This window comes from Xiphophorus couchianus, chromosome 5 (assembly GCF_001444195.1).
Source record: "Xiphophorus couchianus chromosome 5, X_couchianus-1.0, whole genome shotgun sequence".
Lineage (NCBI taxonomy): Eukaryota > Metazoa > Chordata > Actinopteri > Cyprinodontiformes > Poeciliidae > Xiphophorus > Xiphophorus couchianus.
Window position 1 is genome coordinate 9407221 of NC_040232.1, and position 25059 is coordinate 9432279.

The 25059-nt window shown below is 35.9% G+C and overlaps 1 long non-coding RNA gene across 1 annotated transcript; it reads right to left on the bottom strand.

Annotated features, from left to right (window-relative positions):
- Positions 1-6083: 6083 nt before the first annotated feature.
- Positions 6084-19343, bottom strand: LOC114145126 (uncharacterized). Its single transcript, XR_003595617.1, has 3 exons — positions 19058-19343; positions 10724-10798; positions 6084-6484 (listed from the first exon to the last, which is right to left on the bottom strand). It is a non-coding gene; the product is annotated as an uncharacterized LOC114145126 (long non-coding RNA).
- Between the last annotated feature and the right edge of the window lie 5716 nt (positions 19344-25059).

Sequence of the window (25059 nt, forward strand, 5' to 3'; positions counted from 1 at the left end):
CTGAACACCGGAGAAAATAAACACTAAATCCTTTCCAAACTGAACCTGGTGGTTTGTAAAAACAAAAAAAGAGAAAGCTGATGTTCATTCACTAAAATCCAATCATTTTCAAATTAGGGATTGAAATCATGCAGAACTGAAAAGGATTATTTCATCCAATCTGTTTTTGCTCTTTTGGAAAATGGGCAAATGGCTCTAGACTTTAGCAATCAGTCATCTGAGGACAGTTTGCAGCTCGATGTTGTGATGATGCCGTGGTTAAAGACTGTCTTACGTCTCTGATGTTACATCAGACTGCTAATTTGCAGGGTTGATTGTGGCCAGCGACGCCAGACAGTATGATGAATGCAAACGGGCAGCAACGTTATGCATTAAAGATGACTTAGAATCTGCATAACAACTCAAACAAGACGTAAAATAAAGCACTGCATATCATTTAAACAGAAAATACTGAAACGTATGTGATCAAAACCAATGAAATGAAAATGATTTTAAGAAAAACAATGTCTGTAATTCACATTTAGCATACCCAGATTAAGAAACAAGTGGCTTTGGGAAGCAAAGATAAGCGCATAAAGATAAATATACTGACAAAGATCATTTTAAATTACAAAGTGATGAGACAGAAGCACAAAACTGCTCTGCTTTGCAAAATTATGCCACCCACCCCTCTTAAACATTTAAACATTTGATCATATTTGGCATATTTAATGGGATTTATATAATAAACCAACAGAGAGTAGTGTGTAAAAGTAAAGTGGTACATGGTTTTAAACAGTAAAGCGTTGCTTACAGTTGTATTTAACCCTGATTAAACTGATGACACTAAATAAAATTCAGCCACCGAATTACACTGATTCAGATTTCACCAAATTTATAGCGTCCATTAATGATGGCTGATCTGCACTGATGATTTTAACAAGTTGAAAACTCGTAAATTTTGACTTCAGAATGCAAAGGGAATACATCGTTTTAATGCCTGAGATGACGGTTTTATCCTTCATCACATATTGGGAAGAAATCAGCTGGTTAGTTTATTTCCTGTCATTTTTAAACGTTTTGTTCTGTAGCTAAGATAAAGAGTGCAAAATATAGGGTTAAAAACAACAAAAGTTGAAAAATGGACAGATGATACCATTTTTATACTACCAACCTTGACAACACATTCCTGACCATTTGAAATATGCTATGACTTCAACGCATATTTTCATGGTAACAACTTAAAAATCATAATTAAAAACTGTCAAAAGGAGTCTTGGAGTGAATTATGCATTTATAGTACCAGATTATCCATGGTGTGTTATGCAAGTAAATACTCCCTGCCTCTCACCATTATCTCTAACGGAGCTAGATTAAGTTCTGCTTGTGAAATAGACTGAAATTTCTCCAGGCCGCATGCATGACCTTTACATAATGAAGCAGTTATTGCCACCAAATCAGACCCATCTTAAAATGATACAATTCATAACCAAGATAGTTTTTTATTTTCAATTTCTGTCCACACATTGCAGTGTTTTAGTGACTTCACGTGGATTTGGGGGGAAAAAAACGACAGTCCAGGAACCAATTTGTTAAAATAATTTCAAATGGACTTTTTATACAAAATTCTAATTTTTTGTACTTCCATTTGGCTTTCTACTGCTTCTAAAAACAACCCAAACTCTTAAAAAGACATCAAAACTTTTGTTTTGGCAATAGATCAAAAACCTCCAAAGTGTAACGTCACAAATCAGCAAGCACTTTCCGTTACCTAGCAACCCCAGTGAAGCCCAGCCCGTAACCTAGCAACCCAAGTAGAGCTCCCCAGGACGTTACTTTCAAAGCAACTCAATTCGGTTTTTTTTATATAGCACCAGTTCACAGCAAATTTTATCTCAAGGCACTTTACAGAAATAATTTCAATTCAATCACACATACGTTTCAATTGGTCCGAGTTATCAAACAGTACAGTAAGCTTGGTTAATTATTCAAAGTAGTTCAAAATGTTTCTGTGTAAGGATTAGCAGATGTGTTGTTGATTTTAAAGCAGTATACAGTTCAGTTCAGTATGCAGGACTGTGTACTGAACATGGCGACAGTGGAGAGGAGAAACTGAACCTGACTAAATGCAAGCTGCCATCTGCCTCCACCGACTGGTGGTTTGAGAAGACAGAGAAAATACACAAAATGTATCTGCAATTTTAACAAAGTAATTATTTCACAATATGCAAGAAAAAACTGTCCTCACCTAGTTAAAGAGACGCATTTCTCTATTATTTTACTCATATTATCAAGTCAAAATAACAACTTATTTTACTATAGAATAATTTAAATTCTTGTTTAAAACTGCATGAACAAAATTTCTGATATGATAATAAATTTTATTAAACATCAGAATGAATTCAGCTCAGAAACATTTAGTGTGAACAGGACATTATTCTCAATCTTTTAAATAAACATTTGGTTAATAACACAAGAGTCAGATCAATGTAACGCTCTTCCATCTCAGGATACAGAAACAAGCCGCTAAGCATTCTGGGAAATAGTTCCCACTCCTGTCTTTTTCTTCTTTCAGTTTTTTAAAGTGCTAACCTAAAAACTCTAGTTTATTCAACTCTTGGAGGTTTGACAAAATTAATAAAAAAGTTAACAGAACTAAGTTTATCTTTCACAAACTCACATTTAGGTTCAAAATATAAAACTTTAAATCTATTCGACTTAAAGAGTAACAGATAGTAGACACAACTAAATGCAGCACAAATGTTGTACAGTGTAGACACTGATTGGTCAGATTGATGTTGACTCCTATGTTCAATAATCACATGCCAATGATGGTGGTTTTTGTTGCACTTTCTTTAACTTTGAAAACTTTTACAATTGAGCATTTAAATAAATCATTGGGAAATTATCTTACTAATTGAGACTTAACTCATCTTCATCTGTCGTTGTCCCAGTCATTATCAGGCCGCAGCAGCTATTCTTAGAAATGATTTCTCACAGAACATTGTTATGGTTTCCCATCATCTAATTTCCTCCATTATAGAGTCAACCGCAGGGTCAACTCTCACCACACTTAGACAACATGAGGAAGAGCTCCTCTGTGGATTCCTGCTCATTTTCTCAAGAGGCGTCCTGCTGGTGTTGAAAGCAGAGAACAAACATATCATGCTGCTGGAGAGGACACGTCAGGAATCTCAAAACCTCTTCAACACACTCAGTCCCTCCGACAAAACTACAACCCATTAAGGCCCGGCGCAGCGGAGAGCTGGTGAGCGTCTGCATGTGGGCGGCTGAGTGACATCCTGTCAGAGTTTGGCTTTGATAGAAGGGAGTCACAACTTTCTGCTGCTTTTTTAAAGGTTATTTAAAATCCAGCAGGAGACCTTTAAATTGTAGATGTTCTGAACAAAATAAAAAATGAAGTGTTGGTTGGTTAAAAATGATGAAATGCCATCATACGATTTTCTTTCTGTGCATTTGGATCGATGTGATAATAATATTTTGAAAAATTTTTAACAAGTCATTGATCCGGATAATTCGTCAAGAGCAGCTTTTCTTCTGAAGTCAAGAAATTGAATTCGAGGAAAACACAATTAGATTATTTGTCTCACAAAATTGTGACAGTTTTAACAAATATACTGTAAAACATTTGAGTTGCATTTAGACACAACTAAATGCAACTCAAATCAATGTAGTGAGTTTAATATTTTGAAGCTAAATGTGAGTTTATGAAAGATAAACTTACAGCAGTAAGTTGTGTTAACTTTCTATTCAGTTTGTCAAACCTCCAAGAGTTGAAGAAACTGAAGTTTTTAGGTTAGCACTTAAAAAATTGAAAGAAGAAAAAGACAGAAGTGGGAACTATTTCCCAAAATGCTTAGCAGCTTGTTTCTGTATCCTGTACATTGATCTGACTCTTGTGTTTTGTTAAGGCAAATGTTTATTTTAAAGCTTGAGGATAATGTCCTGTTCACACTAAATGTTTCGGAGCTGAATTCATTGTGATGTTTAATAAAATTCATCATCAGATCAGAAATTTTGTTCATGCATTTTGAAAAAAGAATTTGTAAAGTAAAATAAGTTGTTATTTAAACTTGATATTGTGAGTAAAATAATAGAGAAATGTGGCTCTTTAGTTATTTCCTTGCATATTGTGAAATAATTACTTGGCTTACGTTGCAGAATTAAGTTAAAACTCACAATTCAAGATTAATGAACTTAAAAAACAATGTTTAGACAACTTGTCTCTTGTTGTTGAATAAACTTTAATTTCTGAGTTCAAAACAATTTTCTTGTCGACTTAAATTGCATTTTCAATACAGCAGGTGGACTTTCATTTTCAAGTAAAGCCAACTTCAAATGTTTTGCAGTGCATGTAAAAATATTTTTTTTAAATAAAAGTTACATACTTCAGCTTTAACATGGTGAATTTGAGTGTTTGGCCTCTAAATACATAATACAACCTTTATGTAAATTTACAAATTTGGAAAAAAGCAACAAACACATTCTTATAAGAAATTATCTAATCCTAATCCTAATCCTACCTGATTTTTAAAACAGCAACAGTCAGTGAAATCTGCTTCAGTACTGAAGTATGACTGAAAAATGTCCTCCTTCCCATGTACAACGACACACAATCATGCAGCAAACAATGTCTGCAGGCGACGTGTGTGAGATGCATGAGAACCTAAAAACAGGCCAGATTATTGATGTCTAACTGCACAGCGTGTTTCCAGTGCAGTTAACAGCCCCGCTGTCAGCAGCCCTTTTCATGTCTGCCCTCTTGGTTTTTCTGTTGGCCTTGATCTCAAACTACAGACACGATCGGCACAGAGAAAAGAGGACGGCGTATTAGAGTCGCCATGAGTGCCCTCTCTTTCTGCATCTCTGTGTGCCCATTAGGAACCAGAGCTCTGTCCCCCGTCATTGGATTAACTCCCATGGTCTGCCAGAGTGTTATTACCCGAGCTGCTCCGCTGTGCCGAGTGCACAGAAACCCCGCTCTCACCTAGTAATTTGAGTCAGACAGGCTCATCGGGGCAGGAGACAACAGCGAGACGGGAGAGTGCTGCTGCTGCTATCGGCAGATATTTGTGTCCTCCAACGCCTTGATTACACAAGCAGATAGAGTGCATGCCTGGCAGAGCCGATGGTCATGGGAACGAATCACGCTCATTAGGCTCCAGCCTCCTGCAGGTGGAGGGATCTGATAGTCGTCAGGAGACAAAGAGAAACGCTAGCCGAGCCGCTAACAGGGAGGATGAACGACACCCAGACACGGTCTGCTCACTGAGACCACAAACAGGAAAAAATTTTATATTAAAAGTGACCTATTAGTCTATGGCCGATACAAAAGATGTTCATAACATTTTTTATCCTCAGATAATGAGATTTTAATTAATATTTTGTGCTCATTTCAGAATGAGCCGTTTTAGGGCCTCTTTTCACTTTAAATCCAAATGAGCAACCAACTCAACATTTGCACTGTGAAAATGTCTGCAGAAGATGCACAATGATAAAATTGTACCAGCTTTGAAAAGCAGAAGTGGGGCCTCCTGCGCAAGCAACAAGAATGCAGCAAGTGGTTTCTGGATAGTAAGTCAACACCAAAACACTTGTCTTTTCCAGCAGCCATTGTAAAGCACGTATGACAGTAAAACCAGCTCAACAAATGTACTGGAACTCCACTTGGGTTGCTAGGTAACGGGCTGGACTCACTGGGGTTGCTAGGTGACGGTGCAGTGCCCGTCAAATGTGAGAACAAGTCATTTTCCAGACACCAAATGAGATTTTTTTTTTAATTACCTTCATGCCAGAAAACTGCTTTGTTTTTGTTTTTTAAGCGCTTAAGCTGCTTTTAAAGCAAAAAAGTTCATTTTGCTTTATAGGGTCCCCTTTAATCAGTAAGACTCAGTGATTTTTATTTCTCCTGTAACAGATCAGGAGATTTCACTATGTTGGGAATATTTTTTTTCCCCAGCATGTTGTAAAATATTCCAAAAGTGAATTTTGAATCATATTAAAACCTCAGGGTAAACTTTGAGTCACTCATTTGCTCATTCAGGCAGGAAACAGGCAAACGGAAATGACTCGGCTCGTAAAACGAGATTGGAAACAGCTTTAATTGCACAGGAGCTCAATTGTTACTGTAAACATTTTAGTCATCGCTGGAGATGTGCATGAGAAACAACGCAAAGGGAGAAATCTCCGGTGACACAACACGACAATCCGAGCATCGTGTTTAGGAGCTGCAGAGAGCGTGGGAGTGGATTTCCCCTCAAATGGAGACGCAGCAGGCCGTGAACGTGCATCACACCAACACTGGCTTCTCTCCGAGACGAGATCAGCCAGGATGTCCTCTCCGTTCCTCTCCTGGTTCTGGAGGAAAGGCTTTTCAGCAGAGCATGCTGACGGTCTTCCCTCCAGATCAGCGTGTTGGCAGGGCGTGAAAGGTGCTGCGGCTCAGCTGGTTCCACTTTCGGAGCACAGAGAGGCTTTCTGGAAACTGAGGAGGATAATTCAGACTGACACTTCCCCACCAACATTACCATATAAAATACATTATTTAAAAACGCTCCTGGCGGAGCAGAAGTATTATTCATAGTTCCTGTATCGCAGATATCCCGCATTTTATCAACTCACCTGTTTCATCTCTCTAAGGAGAGAGAGAGAGAGAAGGAAAAACAGGGTGCTGCAGATGAAGAGTTTCATCATTTACAGAGAAATATTGCAGTGATTTTTCTTGTTCTTGCTGCTTTTGATTGCTACAGAGTCAGTTCAGAGCAGACAGGTCTGCTTCTGATTTTTGATAAAATATTGAGCGCTCAGGGGTGTCCAAACTTTCTGTAACACCGGTCATAAATGTCAGGTTGAAACTACACAATTACTGGTATGTTTTTATTTAATTATGATTGGAGAAACTATTGTATTTATTTATTTTTTTTACATGCTCTATAAACGATAAACTCAACTCACAGTACAGTATTTTAATGAAATAAGCAAAGCAATCAGAATTATGTAATTATTGTAGAGTTTGAACAAAAAAGCGTTTTGCAGGTTTGCCAAATTTAAAAGTAAACAATAAACCATATCTTATACTTTAAGACTGATCATATTTTTCTAGATTTTGTCCAATTTTGTTTGATTTCTTCTAAGTTCATTAAATGGTCGAAATTTCAGTAAAAGCCACTGGATATTTTTTGGCAGCTATTATTAATAAATTACATTGAATTGAAAGCAAAACCTGGATGAATACTTTGTGTTGCACAACACATTTTCCATTTTAACATTTAAATATTTTAATGTCCTGCCATCAGTGAAAACCTAAAATTCAGACTATTCTCAAACAGTGACCCAGTAACATATCAGCCGATATAATTTGTAATATTTTTGAAACGTTTGACAACTTATAATTAAAATTTAGCTTGTTTGTTTCTCAATGGATGAAGGTTTTTTTTATACATTATTATCCACATCATTAATAATCTTTTACACGCAGCAGGACGCATGTCTTTGCCGAGGGGCTGAGTTCTCCTTCATTAGTTTTAACCACAACCTGCTGTGTATGGTCAGCTTTGTTAGACAGTTTCATTAGATAATTATCAAAGCTAATTAACTTATTAATTGGTGTTATATTGGCAATCACAAAGTCTCTGTTTTGCTACTAAAAGACTTTACAGCGTGATAAAAACCTTTAGCCTCCGTTCAGACTTCTGCTTTTGCTTTTTGGCACGTTGTAATGTTTTAAATGATTAAATAAAAAATTACTATATTGAATACAAAAAACATTTTAAAATGATGATTCAATTTATAAAGGTAAAATAAAGCTACCCAAACCAACCTGGTCCGATTGGAAAATACTTGCCTTTCTGATTTGGAGGCCGTCAAACTGAGTAAAAAAATAATAACTTCAAAACTTTTTGCAATTAAAATTTCTCCTAAACAGAAACTGACAACACAAAGTAAATTAAAAAAAATCTCAAAAAGCAACACGACAAGTTTTTATTTTAAGAAAATTAAAAACAGGCACTTCAGTTGAGACCAACGTTTGTTATCCAACAAACGACAAACTAAAATGGCATCTAATATCGCAGGGGAAAATCACAGCTGGTCAAGAATAACAAAAAGTTTTTTAAAAACACACATTTTGATGATTCCCAAGATTTTAAAAATATTTTCTTCATCCTGTTGCAGCTCAAGAAAAATCAAAGGAGCATTTCAGAATTAAAAAAATAAATAAATAAAGATTTTGTAGCAGTCTAGTCACAGTTCAAACTTTAATCCTGTTAAGCTGCCATTGAATTATCTTAACTAAATCATGCTTTGATTAACTATTCTTTTCAATATTCAAAAAAAAAAAAATTGTTTTTGTTTTGTTCTCTAAAGTAACCAATTCAGTTACTTCTAAGTATTTCTTAAAGTTTCTTAAAGGCTTCATCTTTCAGAAGATATTCAAGTATAAAGCTCATAAAAGCAAATTAAGATTATCCATATATTTCTTCCTGAGTGTAAAGGGTTTGTTCCTTAGAGACAGAAAGTGTAGCAGTGATTGATCTTCTGCTCAATTACCTGTCCAATTACACAACCGACCGTCTAAATGAGTTTGCATTGACAGCACTGAGAAAGAAAAATACAAAGCAGAAACATTTTTCTCCTGGTAAATGCAACCACAACATGTTTATGTTGTTCTGTAAAACCATAGTCTGCATTTTCTTCTATGTCATAAAATCTCCAAACCTTTTCAGACCATTTTACATGAAATGGTCTGAAATGAAATAAAATAGTAATTCATATAAATCTGTTGTAATAAATTGTTTATTTAGGTCTGTTATGGTCTTGAAGTCTTCATCCAGCTGATTCCTGTTTTTCTCTACTCTCCTATGAAACCTTATTTTACAGCGACTGAAAGAATAATCGATCCTTCTTGACCTTTTTCTATGACAACATGACATGTTTAGTAATCCGCTCTGTGGCTGATGACATCACACCCGGGCAACGCAAATAGAAAAATAAACATGGTTGTAAACAAAGAGAGTCAGGCACAGCTTCTTCTGGATGTAGTGATGAACTCAGACCTGAACCTTCAGAGTCACATAAAGATAATTACAAAATCAGCCTTCTATCACCTGAGGAACATTTCCAGGATTAAAAAACTAATGTTCCAGCAGGATCTTTACACTGTAAAACATCTGAAGTTGGTTTAACTTGAAAATGAAAGTCCACCTGCTCCCTGAAAAATTTAATTTAAGTCAACAAGAAAATTGTTTTGGTTTTAACTCAGAAATTAAAGTTCATTAAGTTGATTTAACAACAAGAGACAAGTTGTCTAAACATTGACTTTTAAGTTCATTCATCTTGAATTGTGAGTTTTAACTTAATGCTGCAATTTAAACCAAATAATTATTTCACAATAATTATTTGGAAAAAAAACTAAAGAGCCACATTTCTCTATTATTTTACTCACAATATCAAGTTAAAATAACAACTTATTTTACTTTAGAATAATTTAAATTCTTTTTTCAAATTGCATGAACAAAATTTCTGATCTGTAATGAATTTTATTAAACATCACAATGAATTCAGCTCAGAAACATTTAGTGTGAACAGGACATTATCCTCAAGCTTTAAAATAAACATTTGTCTTAATAAAACACAAGAGTCAGATCAATGTAACGCTCTTTCATCTCAGGATACAGAAACAAGCCGCTAAGCATTCTGGGAAATAGTTCCCACTCCTGTCTTTTTCTTCTTTCAGTTTTTAAAGTGCTAACCTAAAAACTCCAGTTTATTCAACTCTTGGAGGTTTGACAAAATGAATAGAAAGTTAAAACAACTTATTGCTGTAAGTTTGTCTTTTACAAACTCACATTTAGCTTCAAAATATTAAACTGGATCAATTTATTTGACTTAAACAGTAGGAGATAGAAAACACAACTAAATGCAACTCAAATGTTTTACAGTGTAGAAATTCATTTATGTGTTCATCTTTAGTTTAATTAATTACAGCAGCCAGAGCCGGATTTAGAATGATAAGGGCCCCTGGGCTAGAGCCAGTTTTGGTCCCAAAGAAAAAGCATTTCACTATGATATGATATGATATGATATGATATGATATTAAGGTGTACAACATCAGCAGGTTTCAAAACATCCCATCTGACAGGACTCCATCTTGGTCCCAAAAAATTTTATCTTCAGAATTTATTCCATTTATTTCTCCGAAGAGTTTTTGCGGCGCTAGTGGCTCGTATTTTTTGTGACAGTAGGCAGACATGCAGCAGAGGTCGCCGGGACCGGGGGTCGAACCCACAACTTCCGCGTCGAGGACTAAGGCCTCCAAACGTGGTGCGTGCTAACCCCCTGCGCCACCACAGCACGCCCTGTATTTGAGTATTTTAAGCATAAATAAAAATAAAATATGGGCTTATAAGTAGGCCTGTTGCAATAAATCAATTAACCACATGATAAAATAAAACAAACTCGATGCGTTCTCTTTGCATTATTGGTTGTTTTCTTCCAGCTAGCCTGTTATCTGAAGGACAGTTTTGCTAACACAGAGTTCAGGGTCCATTTTATTTCTTTTGGTTGTTTTGTTTGTTTATTTTTGGACATTTAAGATGTCAAACCCAACAGTGTGTTCACAGGTCTGCCAACGTCAGTCGTCCAGCTGCAGCTCATTAATAACGCTGCTGGTCGCGCTACTGAAATCATGACGTGATCGTTAAATAATATGTAATCGGTGTGTCACCTGGTGGCGCCGTTTCATTTAGGATCTTGGCTCTGCACTGCGGGCGGCTCTTTTCCATCCACGTTTTTAGGAAATCTTAGAAACAGAAGGAGATGAAGGAGCAAACTCAGTTAAAACATGAACGGGTCAGCTAAGCTGATAGACAACAGATGTAAAACACGTATCAAACTCGAGGCCCGCGGGCCACATCCGGACCACCGCAACTATTTATGTGGCCCTCAAGGCTCTAGGGCAGGGGTGTCGAAACTTTTTGTCATCATGATTTTTGGTCATCACCCAAAAATAAGAGAATGAAAATTAAAATCAAGCAAATAAAGTAGTCCAATTTTTTTCTAAATAAAAAAGGTTTCGCATGTTTGCTAAATTAAAAGAAAGGCATCTTGTTTTCACATTCTTTTGTGCTCAGTATAACACATTTATTATCAGTGATAAGAGCAGACTTTAGGGCCACTTCCTTTTGAAATGCTCGCTGTTTATAGCCAATTTTAGTGAATTAAAGAGAAATTTATTGTGTTTCAGCAAAGTCAGTAAAAATCTCTGTTAAACAAGAATCTACTTATAATAAAAGCTTGGTTATTAAAAAAAACACTTTGTATTATAACTAATTTTTCCCATTATGAGAAAATGATGGAAATAATTTCATCCTGATTTAAAAATAAAAAGTCAACTTGGCCAAATTTCCATCATTCTCAAACTGCTTTTAGGGCCACACAAACACAGACCAAGGGCCACAAATGGCCCCCAGGCCGCACTTTGGGCACCCCTGCTTTGGAACGCCATAAAAATCTAGTCAGTTTTTGCATAGTGTCAAATTACAATGTGAAAATATGTTAAATATGTGATTTTAAGACCTACTCATCATATGTTGAGAAAGCTAAGGCAGTTTGTTGAAAGGTAGTTGTATCAATACATTTTGCCATAACTAAAACATCCCTACGTTTTTAAATTCACCTTCCAGGTGTTTACACTGAAAGACAGCGATCTGTTTCCAGTTAGCGAGGGAAACCAACAACCTCTCCTCTCTGCTGAGGCTCAAAGGTTTGGGTAAACGTTGTTTCTGCTGCAGCATCGGTTCCTCTGCTTGCTGCAGAGTCGCTCTGTCTCGGTTTCATCAGCAACACAAGGATGAGATTACATTTCCTGGGAAAATTGATTTAACCCAGAGGTTAATTCTTCAGGTACAGAAATGGACATGTTCCTTCTTCAAAGAACACAAAGAAACAAAGCGGAGGAGGATCTCTGGACCGAGAAATGTCCTCGCATCGTTTCGCAAAATGAGCTTCCACCAGAAGAGCAAACGTATTCCTGGAAAAGTAAAACAACAACTTTGCGTCTCAGCATAATCCTGGCTGGTAGTTACTGGTGTTTACAAGGTTCCACTGATTTTAGTTACTGCTGTTATTATTTTTTTAAAACTGTCTGAGATGAAACCTTCATTAGGCTGCACAGTGAAAATGACTCGTAAAGGTCAACGTGTGATTGACGTTTTTCTAATTAGCTACTGGTTTCCAGCTCTTGCTCCATTTTTAAATCATTTTCTATTTTTGCCCATAAATACGTGGTGCACAACTTATTTCTGCTGCTCCATAAGAAGCATTTTCTGCACCAGATGAAACCTTCAAAAATGTAAAAACAATTTACACATCAATGCAAAAAAAAAAAAAAAAAATCAAAACTTGACTCTGGGAGTTTTTAGGTAAACATGAAACATTACAAACCAAAACCCGTACATGTGCTTTTTATTCCTCCAGTTAAACCTGATTTAATTTCAGATCACTGTAGTTAAATTTCTTGGTAATAATTTCTTTACTGAACGTCTCATATTTAGATGAGGGTAAAGTACTCAAAAAATTAGAGTAGCATCTTTAACTTATTTTTACTCAAGTGAAAGTAAAAAGTAGCTGTCCAAGAAATTACATAAGTAAAAGTAGAAAAGTATTTGGTAAAACGTTTACTGAGTACTGAGTAACTGATTAAATAATTAATCATTTAATATTTAAAAATTATGTCATCAGACGGACCAAAATATAACGCTAAGTCGAAATCTTGGTATTTTAAGAACAAAAATGACAATAATTCATATAAGTAACAAAATATATCAAATCCAGGCAAAATAAAAATTTTCAAAATCATTTTCTTTCAATAAAAAACTTGGGAAACTTTAACAAAAGCTGCATGTGTGTGTCTGTGTCTGGTGTACTTTTGGTTAAAACATGTTTATTCATTCAGTGAGTAGAAAATCCTGAAGTATTACTAAAGTAAGAGTAGAAGTACTTCATAATAAAATTACTCAAGTAATAGTACATTGTAGTAAAAATATTTTTTTCAACCCAGTTACTCAAGTAAATGTAACTAGTTTCTACCAAACTCTGCTCGTATCTGACAACAGAAATGACATTTATAGCTCGATAAAAGTCGTTGTTATGGAAATCGCTTTATGTATCGCCTGGCCCTTTAAAGCTGATAAAAACAGGAACCCAACGTTATCAATCTGAGTCAGTCGTTCTGCAGCTGCAGGCAGGAGAGCGTCGCATCAGTGTTTAGTATTTGCCACCTTCTAGTTGGTTAAGAATAGCATCATGTTCTCCAAGCACCAAAACACAATGAGGCTCATTAATGTAGAACATCCAAAACATTTAGCTGGAATCAAGGCCTGTTTTTTAAAAATACACACAGTGATCTTGGATCCAGTTCAGGTCCTAGACGGGGGTGTTTTTCACGTCTCATAATTGCTTTGTTGCTCCAAAGATGCACTGAGGTAACGATCCGGGGTCAGAGTCGGCCTGGGGGGATCAGGGTGTGTGTGTGAGGTAATAGGAGCTCTTAGAAAATGACTCATGCTGTTATCTCATCACGCGCTGACATAAACAGATCTGCACGTAAAATATGCGACCACCTGAGGATGACCAAAGCTGCAGCCGACTTTGAAAAGGAAAAGATCAACAGATTGGGGAAGGTCAAACCAGTTTATATCAGGACTCTGGGTTTTTGGGTTTGGTTTTGATCTTCTTTAGCATTGTGTTTTAGTTCACGTTAGCTTAGCCCTTCATGGTCCTTTTAGTTATTATTTGGATGTAACTTGCTTTCCTCTTTTCAGTCCCCCTGTAGTATTTCTAGCTATGTTTACTTTTCATCCTAGTTTCAGTTCTTCTTAGATGTCTGAGTTTATGTATCTCTTTCTTCATTGATTCTAGCTAAGTCAATTCTTTGGTCCTTCTAGTGATCCCTTATTTCAGTCTCCCTGTAGTATTTCTAGTAATGTTTATTTCTTAGTTATTTCATCACTCTAGGTTCAGTTATTTATTACATGTCTAAGTTTAGATATACCTTTCTAGTAGTTCCAGTTAAGTTATTTAGTCCTTCTATCTCCCGCCGTAAAGTTTCTATCTTTTCTTGTCTGGTTACTTTAGGTTGAGTTCTGTTATGTCTGCATTCAAGCCCGTCTATTATTGTTGTTAGATCTGCCTGGTTTCTGTTTAGGTTTGTTTGTCTTTCCCTCATGTCTTTTTCTCTTCTAGTTTATCAGATTTTCTTTAATATTAGTGTTTCTTTACTTTTAGAAGGATTTCCAGCTCCCTGGTGTTTCCTCCCTCTTGTTTTCCGCAGTATTTCTCCTTAGCTTCCCTGCGCCATCTTCTCCCCGCCAGCTACTCTCACCTGCAATCAATCATCTCATCTAGTTAGGTCCATTGTTCCATTTGCACCTCCCAGTATTTAAGCTCCTCTATCCCAGTCACAACTGGCCAGTCTGTCTTGTTACCCTGCCTGTCATGTCCCTTATGCTCCTTAGAATCTCCTTGTGTCTCTGTTTTGGATTTACTTTGGATTGTTTTGTGTTCCCCTTGGATGTTCTTTTTTTTTTTGTAAGTTGAACTCTGTTTTTGTTAATTAAATATTCACTACATTTTTACCTGCTGCTTTTGTGTCCGCCAAACCACATCATGACAGTTTAAGCTCAGGAAGGAGCTAAAGCAGCAGATGAGTTGAGCTCAATTTCATTTTGGGCCAAATAAAGATCATGAATGCTCTTAAAGGGCCGGTTGTGCCAGAAACTGTTAAAAAACCGTTAACGGACTGTTGAAATATAAATCAATTCTTAAAATTAAATAGTATTGAACATCTTTTCAGTCCCTCCAGGATTTTCCGATTGTTTTTGGGATTTAATGCGATAAAAATCTAAGTGTTTGTGGTACTAATTAAGAAATATTTGCACTTATGTATGATGGGCAATGTGTCTTTTTATTACTCGTTATTATGGATTATAACTTGACATCATGTTAGGCCGAGGTAGCTGTTTTGTAAAAGTAAGAAACAAAAGATCCAACCTGGATCCAAAATTTTTCACCATTTTTGCCAAAAATCTGCAGTAAAATATGTAATTATGCATTAGTGTGAAAAAGTGCTGGATTTGTTGATTTTGCGTGAATTTCCACGATAATTTGCAAGAAAGTGGAGCGACTGATTGATGTAATTTGACCGTAAACAGATTAAAAACTGCTTTGATTTCATTGATAAAATAATATTTAAGCACACTGTTATCTTGACAGTTCTATTTATAACCGATGGTAATAATTTCATCCTGATTTAAAAATAAAAAGTCAACTAAGCCAAACTTCTATCATTCTCAAACTGCTTTTAGGGCCACACAGACTAAGGGCCCCAAATGGCCCCCAGGCCGCGCTTTGGGCACCCCTGCTTTGGAACGCCATAAAAATCAAATCAGTTTTTTGCATAGTGTCAAAATGCACTATGGCCTGCCATAGGTCGCTATGGCGGGCCGGATTTGGCCCCTGGGCCTTGAGTTTGACACGTGAGCGAAAGCTTTCAGGCTCTCTGTGTTCAAACTGGACAGAATGTTATTTACACACAGAGTTTGATACAAATTACCTTTACTTGAGTAATTTCTTGGGAAAAATTTACTTTTAGGAGTATTTTTACTATGCTGTACTTTTTACTTTTACTTGAGTAACTTTATTATGAAGTATAACCAGAGCCGGTCCAAGGCATGTGCGAGCTAAGTGGCTGATTAGGGACCCAGCACCAAAATTAGCCCCTCAGGAATAAAATGTATTTTATTTTGTAGTGATAGATTGCAGGTTTTGCATGTTTTACACATCTCTTCCAAATAAAATTAAAAAAAAGATATCAAACTTGCTAACTCGTTTACTGTAAATTAAATGTTTGTCTGCAGCTCATATTTTCAAATAGTTAAATTAATATGCCACACTTAAACAGCACTCTGCATTTCAAAATGGGAATTAAGTAGAGCATGTCTGCTTGTTTGCTTCTCCTGTAAGGTTGAAATCAGCAGCTGTAATAACACCGGTATGATATAAACTAAACACAAACAACGATAATAATAAGTATGTAGCCTAATAATAATAATAATTTCTGCCTGTAGACATTAGACTTTACAATCCCCAAGTCTGAGTAACTTAAGTCTAATTTTCTCTTTGCATTCCTTTATAAATTAACATATTTGCATGTTAATGCATATTTATTAAATGTTTTTTTTTAATTATTTGTATTTTTTATATATTCAGTTATACTGAATTACTTGCATCACTCTCAGGTTTACATATATATTATTAACTTTATCTCTTATGGTTATATTTGTATTATTAATGTTTAACACCTCCCCCCTTTGGGGATCTATTAAGTATATTCTGTTCTGTTACATAGTTTAGCCTAGAAATGTTAACACGTCTGGTGTCGACTTGTTGGTATTAAAATGTGCTCAGGGCCCCAAAAAGTCTTGGGCCGGCCCTGAACATCACTGCTCTTAATTTCTGGACTCTCTGCTCACTGTGCTTTACTTCACCGAACGAAGAACAAATTTGTTTCAACCAAAAATTCACCAGAAACCTGCAGATTTTGTTTCTTTTGCCCGACTTTATTCTGTAATTATGTTTTTTTTCTATTAATTATTTTCATTTTGGTCTTTAAAATATGAAAATTTCCACATAACTTTATATTTTAGTCCTAATGATGATGTACTTTTAAAATATGAAATGTTTTGATCAATTACTCAACTAGCCTTTCTACCAAATACTTTTTTATTCTTGAGTAATTTTCTGGATGGACATTTCTGAGTAAAATGTTTGGATTCTCTAAACCTCTACACACATTTCCTTTAATCCCAAACTTGTGAAAATGCTTTACAGAGTTCATACGCTGTTTTATTTTAGATATCGTTTCATTTCTTTGTTTTCTCAGACAGAGCTGTGTTTTACTCTGTCGCCTGAAGTGGGCCCGATCCATTTTACACGATAAGGATAAATCCTAATTACAACGTTAATTTATTCAGTTCTGTTCATTAACCTCTGGATGTGAACCACTATCTGTAGAAAAGGAGAAATTAACGTGTTTTATTTCTTTGTGATTTTTTTTTCTTGATTTACTTTATGAACAGCCTGATGTTCCTGTTATGTGTTTTCTGAGTGAAATACTTTGAGCTGCTTTGGTTTGTAGAAATTATGAAACATAAAAAGAGATTTGCTTTCTTTTTGTGAAGCAGGTAATCTTCTTACTTTTGGGTTTCAGATTTTATTCATATTTTGTCCTTGACCAGGTCAGACACATTTAGTTTTTGACTATTGGATTTGTTTTTCTTTTCCAAATCAGAGGTGTCCAAAGTGCGGTCCAGGGGCCATTTGTTGCCCTTGGGCTGATTTCTTGTGGCTCCCATCTGATTTATTTTAAATCAGAGTAAAATTGTCACTCCTGTGGTTTTGATGCAATGGAAAATGTTAAGTACAGCACAAAGTATTTGTCATTTTTCAACCAAACGTTTGTAATGAGTAGAACCAGGACTATCCTGAGACTTTTACTGAATTTCTTTTTGAGTTATTTAACTTGGCAAAAAAAATAACAAGCGTTTTGAAAGAAAGTGACCCAAATTCTGTTTTTATAACTAAGAATACATTTGTTCAAACGAGGACAAAATAATGTGAAAACTACATTATTTTCTTGTAGTATAGAAAATGTGTAAAATCCTAGTTAGAATAAGACTCTTTTCTACAAAATTAAATAAATCTGTCTACTTTATTTTCTTGTGCTTAGTTGCTATTTTGCAATTTGGACGTGATGATTTGGACACCCCTGCTGTAAACGAAGGTCAGTTTTCCTCTGATGCTTCGTTTGAACGTGTTTAATCTGCATCAGCACAGAGATGTAATTTTATCCCATACCCTACTTTGTCTTGACTTTGTAAATTAGTTAATAAAAATATTTACTGTATTTTTTGGACTACAAGCCGCCACTTTTATCCCACGGTTTGAACCATGCGGCTTACAGCCCGGTGCGGCTTTTCAGCAGATTTTTCTTCAGCCACCAGGGGGCTCTTTAGCAGGAAGTGATTCATTGGAAGTCAAAATTGGAAATCAAAGAAGAAAGCTCTAATTTTCATTTAGAACAAGGACATGCTAGCAGCAGGCACGACGGATAAATTTCTTCAAACTCATCATGGAAACCCCAAGAAGACGTTCACATGATGCAGCTTGGTGCGGCTTATAGTAAGGTGCGCTCTATAGTCCGGAAAATACGGTAACGTTAACGGTTATAAACACAAGTCATAGTTCCTGTTTACGTCCAATAAAGGGGTTTTAGGTAGGACTCTGAGATGAGTTGATTTTATGACTATAATTTATAATTTTATAGAATTTGGGGGTTTTGAAGATTTAATTTATGGACAATATGGATTTTTTTTTTCTACAATTCACTCATTGGGTTTTGTAGTACAGAGTGATATCAGAACACACAAGGCGGCCATTTTAAATGACAAGCGTATTTTACAACTACCATTTATTTTTTACAACTTTTATTTATTTGGAATTTGGATTGAGGTCAAATTTAGGCTAAGATTTTTCTTATTTTTAAATTATGGGGATAAAGTCACAATATTACATGAATAAAGCAGTAATGTTATGAGAACTTTAACACAAGAAATAAAAAAACTATCCAAGCTTTGTTCTCATTGAAACAACTTTTTTCTTTTAATTTTAGGACTTTCTTCTGATAAAATTGTCTTTATTCTGCTTATTTTACAACTATATTTCTGTAATTAAACAAAAAACTTTACAGTCTCGCCCTCATACTCTGCCGTAAAACTCTCAGAAAGGACGATTGAAGTAAAAGACAAGAAAAAAAATCGATTTAAATCAGAAATCAGATCTGGAGATAATTGGAGATATTATTTTTAAGTCGCATCGCCAAGACCTGGTTGTAGGCTAACACCATGTTGAATTGTGATTTTGGTTGATTGAAAAACATAATTAATGTGCAACTTGAATAAAAATTTTAAGATTTGCTACCAAAAACCAAGCAGCCACTCACGTTTTGCCTCGGCTGAAGAGACGCTGGCGCAGTAAAAAGGCCAAAGTGGAGAGAACCATGATGGTGGTGCACATGGTTCTCAAAACTCTCCAAAAACACAGCAGCTTCAACACAAACCATCCATGCTGCAAACAATCCAAACTGCAGAGATGACGACTGTTCCTGCCAGCAGGTGTTTGTCTTTCCTCTGTCCTGCTGCTTGGATCAGCAGCACAGCAGGATTAGCAGATTATTCAGCCTAAGCTACTGTGTGGTGTGTGAGCATCCATCACTCACAGTTTGCATGTTCAGAGTCTTTAATCAACATCTTCACTGTGATTGCACCTTGTTACAGTAATGAGCCGCCTACTGCTCTGACTCAGCCAACCCACATGTTTAGTTCAAGATGTTCATCCTGATTTCATGTGTTCACAACTTCTTCTGTTAAGGATTTTATGAGACTTTTTGGGCAAATGTGGTGCAGGAAAGGTTAGTGAATATCACAGACAGTTTCCTCAAACCTTTTAATGCCTAGGACCACTTAAAGTAAGGTATTTTATTTATGTAGCACATTTTCAGCAACAAGGCAGTTTAACGTGCTTTGCATGACTTAGAAGGAAATACAAAACAACAAAACCAGAGACAAAAAGGTAAAAGAATAAAGCTACATATTGGTTCCCCTTGTTTACTAAGAATAATAGTCCATAATTTATAAAATACAAAAAAGCTGTTTTAATGAAAACAAAACTTGGATAGTTTTTTTGGTTCGTTTTTTGTGTTGACATTCTCAAGACATTACTACTTTATTCATGTGATGTTGTGACTTCATCCTCATAATTTAAAAATAAGAAAAATCTTAGCACTTATATTCCAACCTCAATTCAAATATCAAATAAATAGAAGTTGGATTCTTGTTCTGATTAAACTAACTTTTGGTTCTCCGGGTCTGATGCATGTTCTGGGTTGTTAAATATTTTCTAAGTTGGTTCTAGATTTGTAAACTAACAGGAGTTGTTCTGGGTCTTGCTTGTATTAAAAGCATAAAGCTGAACGTTGGCCTTAAGTAATACGTACTCCACACTTTGTAAAAGTAATAAACTAATAATTTTTCTGTTTTAAATAAACACTCGCAGACCAACTTGAAATTGCCCCCACGATAACACGATATCTTAACATATTGAAAATATTTGTTAATTTGGAGTCATTTGTGAAATTTTGATCTGATCTTTTAGTAATTTTGCTCCATATTCTCTCCATTTCTAGATGCTTCACAAAATCTTACCACATAGTTTTGGTCGAGTTTACAGTGCAAATATCTTGGTACACTTGTAATAAGACAAAACTAACTAACAAGTAACTTTTCAGCAAGATATAAGAGCTTGTTAAAGTCAATAATTCCTTTATATTGATTTTAAAAAGTGCTTGTTCCACTGGTAGATCATTTCACTTATTACAAGATACTTTCCCCATGTTTTAGTGAAATAATTTACCAATGGAACTAGTAATTTTCATCAATATTAAGAAATTATTGACTTAAAACAATATGCTGTATCTTGCTGAGAAGTTACCTGTAAGTTAGTTTTGTCTTATTTCTAGTGCAATAAGATATTTACACTGTAAACTAGACTGAAAATGGTGAGATTTTGTATTTCGGTATTGGTACTGGCATAATCCTTTCCATGTTTATAGATGTTAATTCCTTTGTTTTTGAATTTCTTCAGATGTGGCTGCAATGTGTTGCTTTTTGAGATCTCGTAGTTTATTTCATGTTGTTTGATCTGAGGAGTGGCATTGAACCAAAATATAAGGATAAACACAGTTTAGCTTTTCACAGTGTCAGGCAGGTTTAAACTGAATTAAAAATATGTTCTTCAAGTTTGTTCAATTTTAAACATTTCACAAAAACCAAAGAATTGTTTTATAGAACAAATATATTTTCGCATCACTTTAAACTTTATGCAGAAACTCAGAATTACTCACTTATTGCTTTGAGCCATTGGTTTTTATAAAACACCGGCTCTGTGAAGCTTCAGCCCTAATTGTCAGGAATCTCTTAGTGTCTCTCCACTGACACAAAGTTTGAATAATTGGAGATTTTTCCAATTAGGTGGCATGAGTTTTTCCCAAAGCTGCAGATGAGATGCACAGCCACATCGCTGCAACTTGACATTCCCTGAAGCCCTCCATGTGAGTGTCTGTCTGTATGCGCTGTGCAGATTCGCTGACTAACGTCGTGACGGATTTCAGAGGATCCACGTCTCGCTGCCCAGAAGAAATATAACCCGAGTCCAACAGGACGGGTAAAGATCTGATGTGTGAGTATTTATAGCCATCCTGATTATGCTGTCAGGGTGTTTGTTCCCGTTCAGAGGTCATCAAAGTGGATTTGGAAGTGTAAAAAAGGTTTAACTGGCTTACTGAGTAATGAAAATAAGAAAAGACTGTCAACGAGAAGAAACAGAAACAATCTGCTGCTGCGCAGACTGTCGCCTAAACAGGATGTGTTGTGATCCTGCGTGAAAAACATCGAAATGCGTCGGCCAAGAAATGTTTGGTGTCTTTCCATAACTATGATGCTGCTGATCTAAAGGGTCACTGTAAAACACTAGAGCTGCATTTAGTTGTGTTTACTATATTCTACTCTTAAAGTCAAATAAATTTATCCAGTTTTAGATTTTAAATGTGTTTGTGAAAGATAAACTTACAGCAGTAAGTTGTGTTAACTTTTTATTAATTTTGTCAAACCTCCAAGAGTTTAATAAACTGGAGTTTTTAGGTTAACACTTAAAAAAAACTGAAAGAAGAAAAAGATAGGAGTGGGAACTATTTCCCAGAATGCTCAGCGGCTTGTTTCTGTATCCTGAGATGGAAGAGCGTTACATTGATCTGACTCTTGTGTTTTATTAAGGCAAAGGTTTATTTTAAAGCTTGAGGATAATGTCCTGTTCACACTAAATGTTTCTGAGCTGAATTCATTGTGATGTTTAATTAAATTTATTATCAGATCATAAGTTTTGTTCATGCAATTTGAAACAAGAATTTAAATTATTCTAAAGTGAAATAAGTTATTTTAACTTGATATTGTGAGTGAAATAATAGAGAAATGTGGCTCTTTAACCAGGCAAAGACAGTTTTTTTTCTTACATTTTGTGAAATGATTGTTTTAAATTGTAGCATTAAGTAAAAACTCACAATTCAAGATTAATGAACTTAAAAGTCAATGTTTAGACAACTTGTCTCTTGTTGTTAAATCAACTCAATGAACTTTAATTTCTGAGTTAAAACCAAAACAATTTTCTTGTCGACTTAAATTGCATTTTCAAGGCAGCAGGTGGACTTTCATTTTCAAGTTAAACCAACTTCAAATGTTTTACAGTGTAGTAATTAAGAAGCAATCATTAAGAAGAAGAAGAAGAAGAAGAAGAAGAATTGAGCGGATTCCAGCTGATGTAACACTTCCATGGGGAGACGACGACCTGGTGACTGTCCATCAGCCCTCTCATGGTGGACAATGGCTGATTTTTGTGACATTGTAGGTAGATGAGGTTGGTGGATAGGATCAATTCCACAAGTAAGTCACGTCCAAGCGCCAACTACCCAAAGGGATGGAAATATGTGTGTGTGTGTGTGTGTGTGTGTGTGTGTGTGTGTGTGTGTGTGTGTGTGTGTGTGTGTGTGTGTGTGTGCATGTTTATGTGCAACTGTAACCATGATTAAGTAGGGCCCACACCTTGGCTCAAGCCCAGGGGTCCACACCCTCCTAAATCCGACCCTGCCCTTTACTGGTAAATATATTTATAAAATATTGTTTATAGTATTGTTTGGTAGGATTTTTGAAGGATTAAAATCCTACAGAACAAATCGAAACGCAGTGAAATAAACAAACAATGTTGTAGTTGTTTATCTTTAGCTAATTTATCTCTGCCCAGACACAACCTCTAACTGGAGTCAAACTCAGGAATGAGCAACAAAAGTTTAGGAGCGGGGTCAAAGAATTAACCCAGTGCATTGTGGGATTAATAGTACTTATGCCATCTTCCTGTAGTTCAGTCCGTCATGACTGAAGGCACAACGTTATAAAATTAATTACATTACATAGAAAATATACATCTAGGTGACATAGTAGCTGCATTTGCTTTACAAATATGGGAAAAACTTTGTTGGTACTCTGCTAATGTAAGATTAATTAATTACATATGAAAATAATTATGCATTAAATCAGCTTGTTTCTTTCTATATAAAAAAATGCAGTGCCATGATCCTCCTTCATCCTTCAGTTGCTGATCGTGTGACTCATATGATGGAAAAAAGTGTTTTATGAAATACTCGGATCTTGACACGATCCAAAAACCTCATCCTACTTTGTTTACTCCATTAGTTTGTGCTTCTGCTTATTCAGCGTCTGACCGATGTTTACGTTGGTCACAGCACACTGACGGCATGCGGTGCTTTTGGACTGAGATGAGAACCTGCCTGTTTGATCACAAAGCTTGTAAAGAGAAACAGGTAAACAGGAGGAGACAAAATACACAAAATGTGTAAAAACAGCTGCAGCAGACTATTTAGATTGTTTCCTCTGGATTTCACTTTAGTGAAACTAGTTAAACTTTAAATTTGCACAGCTTTGAGGACGCCTCGCTGATTACCAGCATCATACATTCGATGTTAGTCTGTGGGAGCTTCATAACCAGCTGTAATAAACAGGCTGAGACACACAGAGGTAATTTATAATCATTTGTGTCAGATTATATCTAGAACACCTGGCGATTCGCAGAAACCCTCAGCACCTGCTCACAAAAACCAATCAGTGAGGGAATTTATACACAATTTTTATTATGGAAAGTTCATTTACAATCAGTGGAGAGACAGGAGATGGAGAGTACAGCCTTTCTAAAATGAGATTTTTCACACTTGACAATGCAAACTTTGACATATTTTGTTTGATTTTTATGTGATAGACCAACACAAAGTAGATCGTACTGTGAAGAGGAAAGAAAAAGCAGAATTTTCAATGAGAAATGTGAAAAATAGAATCATCTATGGCTGCCATTACAGTTATACCTCTGTTGTGGTCTGTCTCCATCAGCTGAGCACTGGATAGCAAAACCTTTTACCAATCTATCTTTGTAAAAGAAGTCAGTCAGTCAAATTGTGTGGAGAGTTTCTGTGTATTAAAGGTACATTCACACCAGCCCCGTTTAGTCCGCTGTAATTAAATTTGAGTTTGTTTGTTTAGAAAGTTTGTTTGGGAAGGCGTGAACGTCTTAACGGACCAAAAAAACAAACTCTAGTCCCTTACAAATCTAGGTATGGGTTCGGCTGTAATGAACTCTGATGTGGTAAGGAAAATGTATGGGGAAATTTTTGTGCCATAATTCGAGAGCATACATTTTCAATCTGAAAGCAGTACATACAGCACTTACATTTTATTGGCTGAGAGGTTGCCAGGTGACAAGTTTTTTTTCAGGATTATTCTCTCCTTTCTAAACAAACCCCATCTTCCTGTTGGAGGGAAGGTCCACCCTGATGTGCCACCATCCTCAGCTGACTTTAAATGTTTGAGCTTGTTCAGGTGTGTTTGGGCATCATGCAGCTGCATCCTGAAAATGACAATAAGTCGCAGTGAGAAAATGTGTCGCCATGGTGACACGTCGTATCAACCCTCTGTTTTCTGAACCTCGTGATGTTGTTTACCTGTTTCGCTTGGTTTCTATTATCACGCCAGGCCCCGGAGAAGTAACATTGATTTCTGCAGCGTTGCTTTGATTCACAGCAGATGATAGAGACATTTTCAGCCCAACTACAACAGATTAACCAAAACATGTTTTATTTTCTTTATCAGGACTTCAAACTACCACCCTGCTCAGACTAAACCACGAGTTTCTCCAGCGCTTGGTATTAAAGTTTGTGAATAAATTACTGTGTCTTCTTCCCTGCGTGAACCTCCCACTGGAGCCCCAGAAAAAGTCTCGCCTGAAGCGTCAAGCGGCGAACAGACAACCATTAATCATTGATTAAGAACA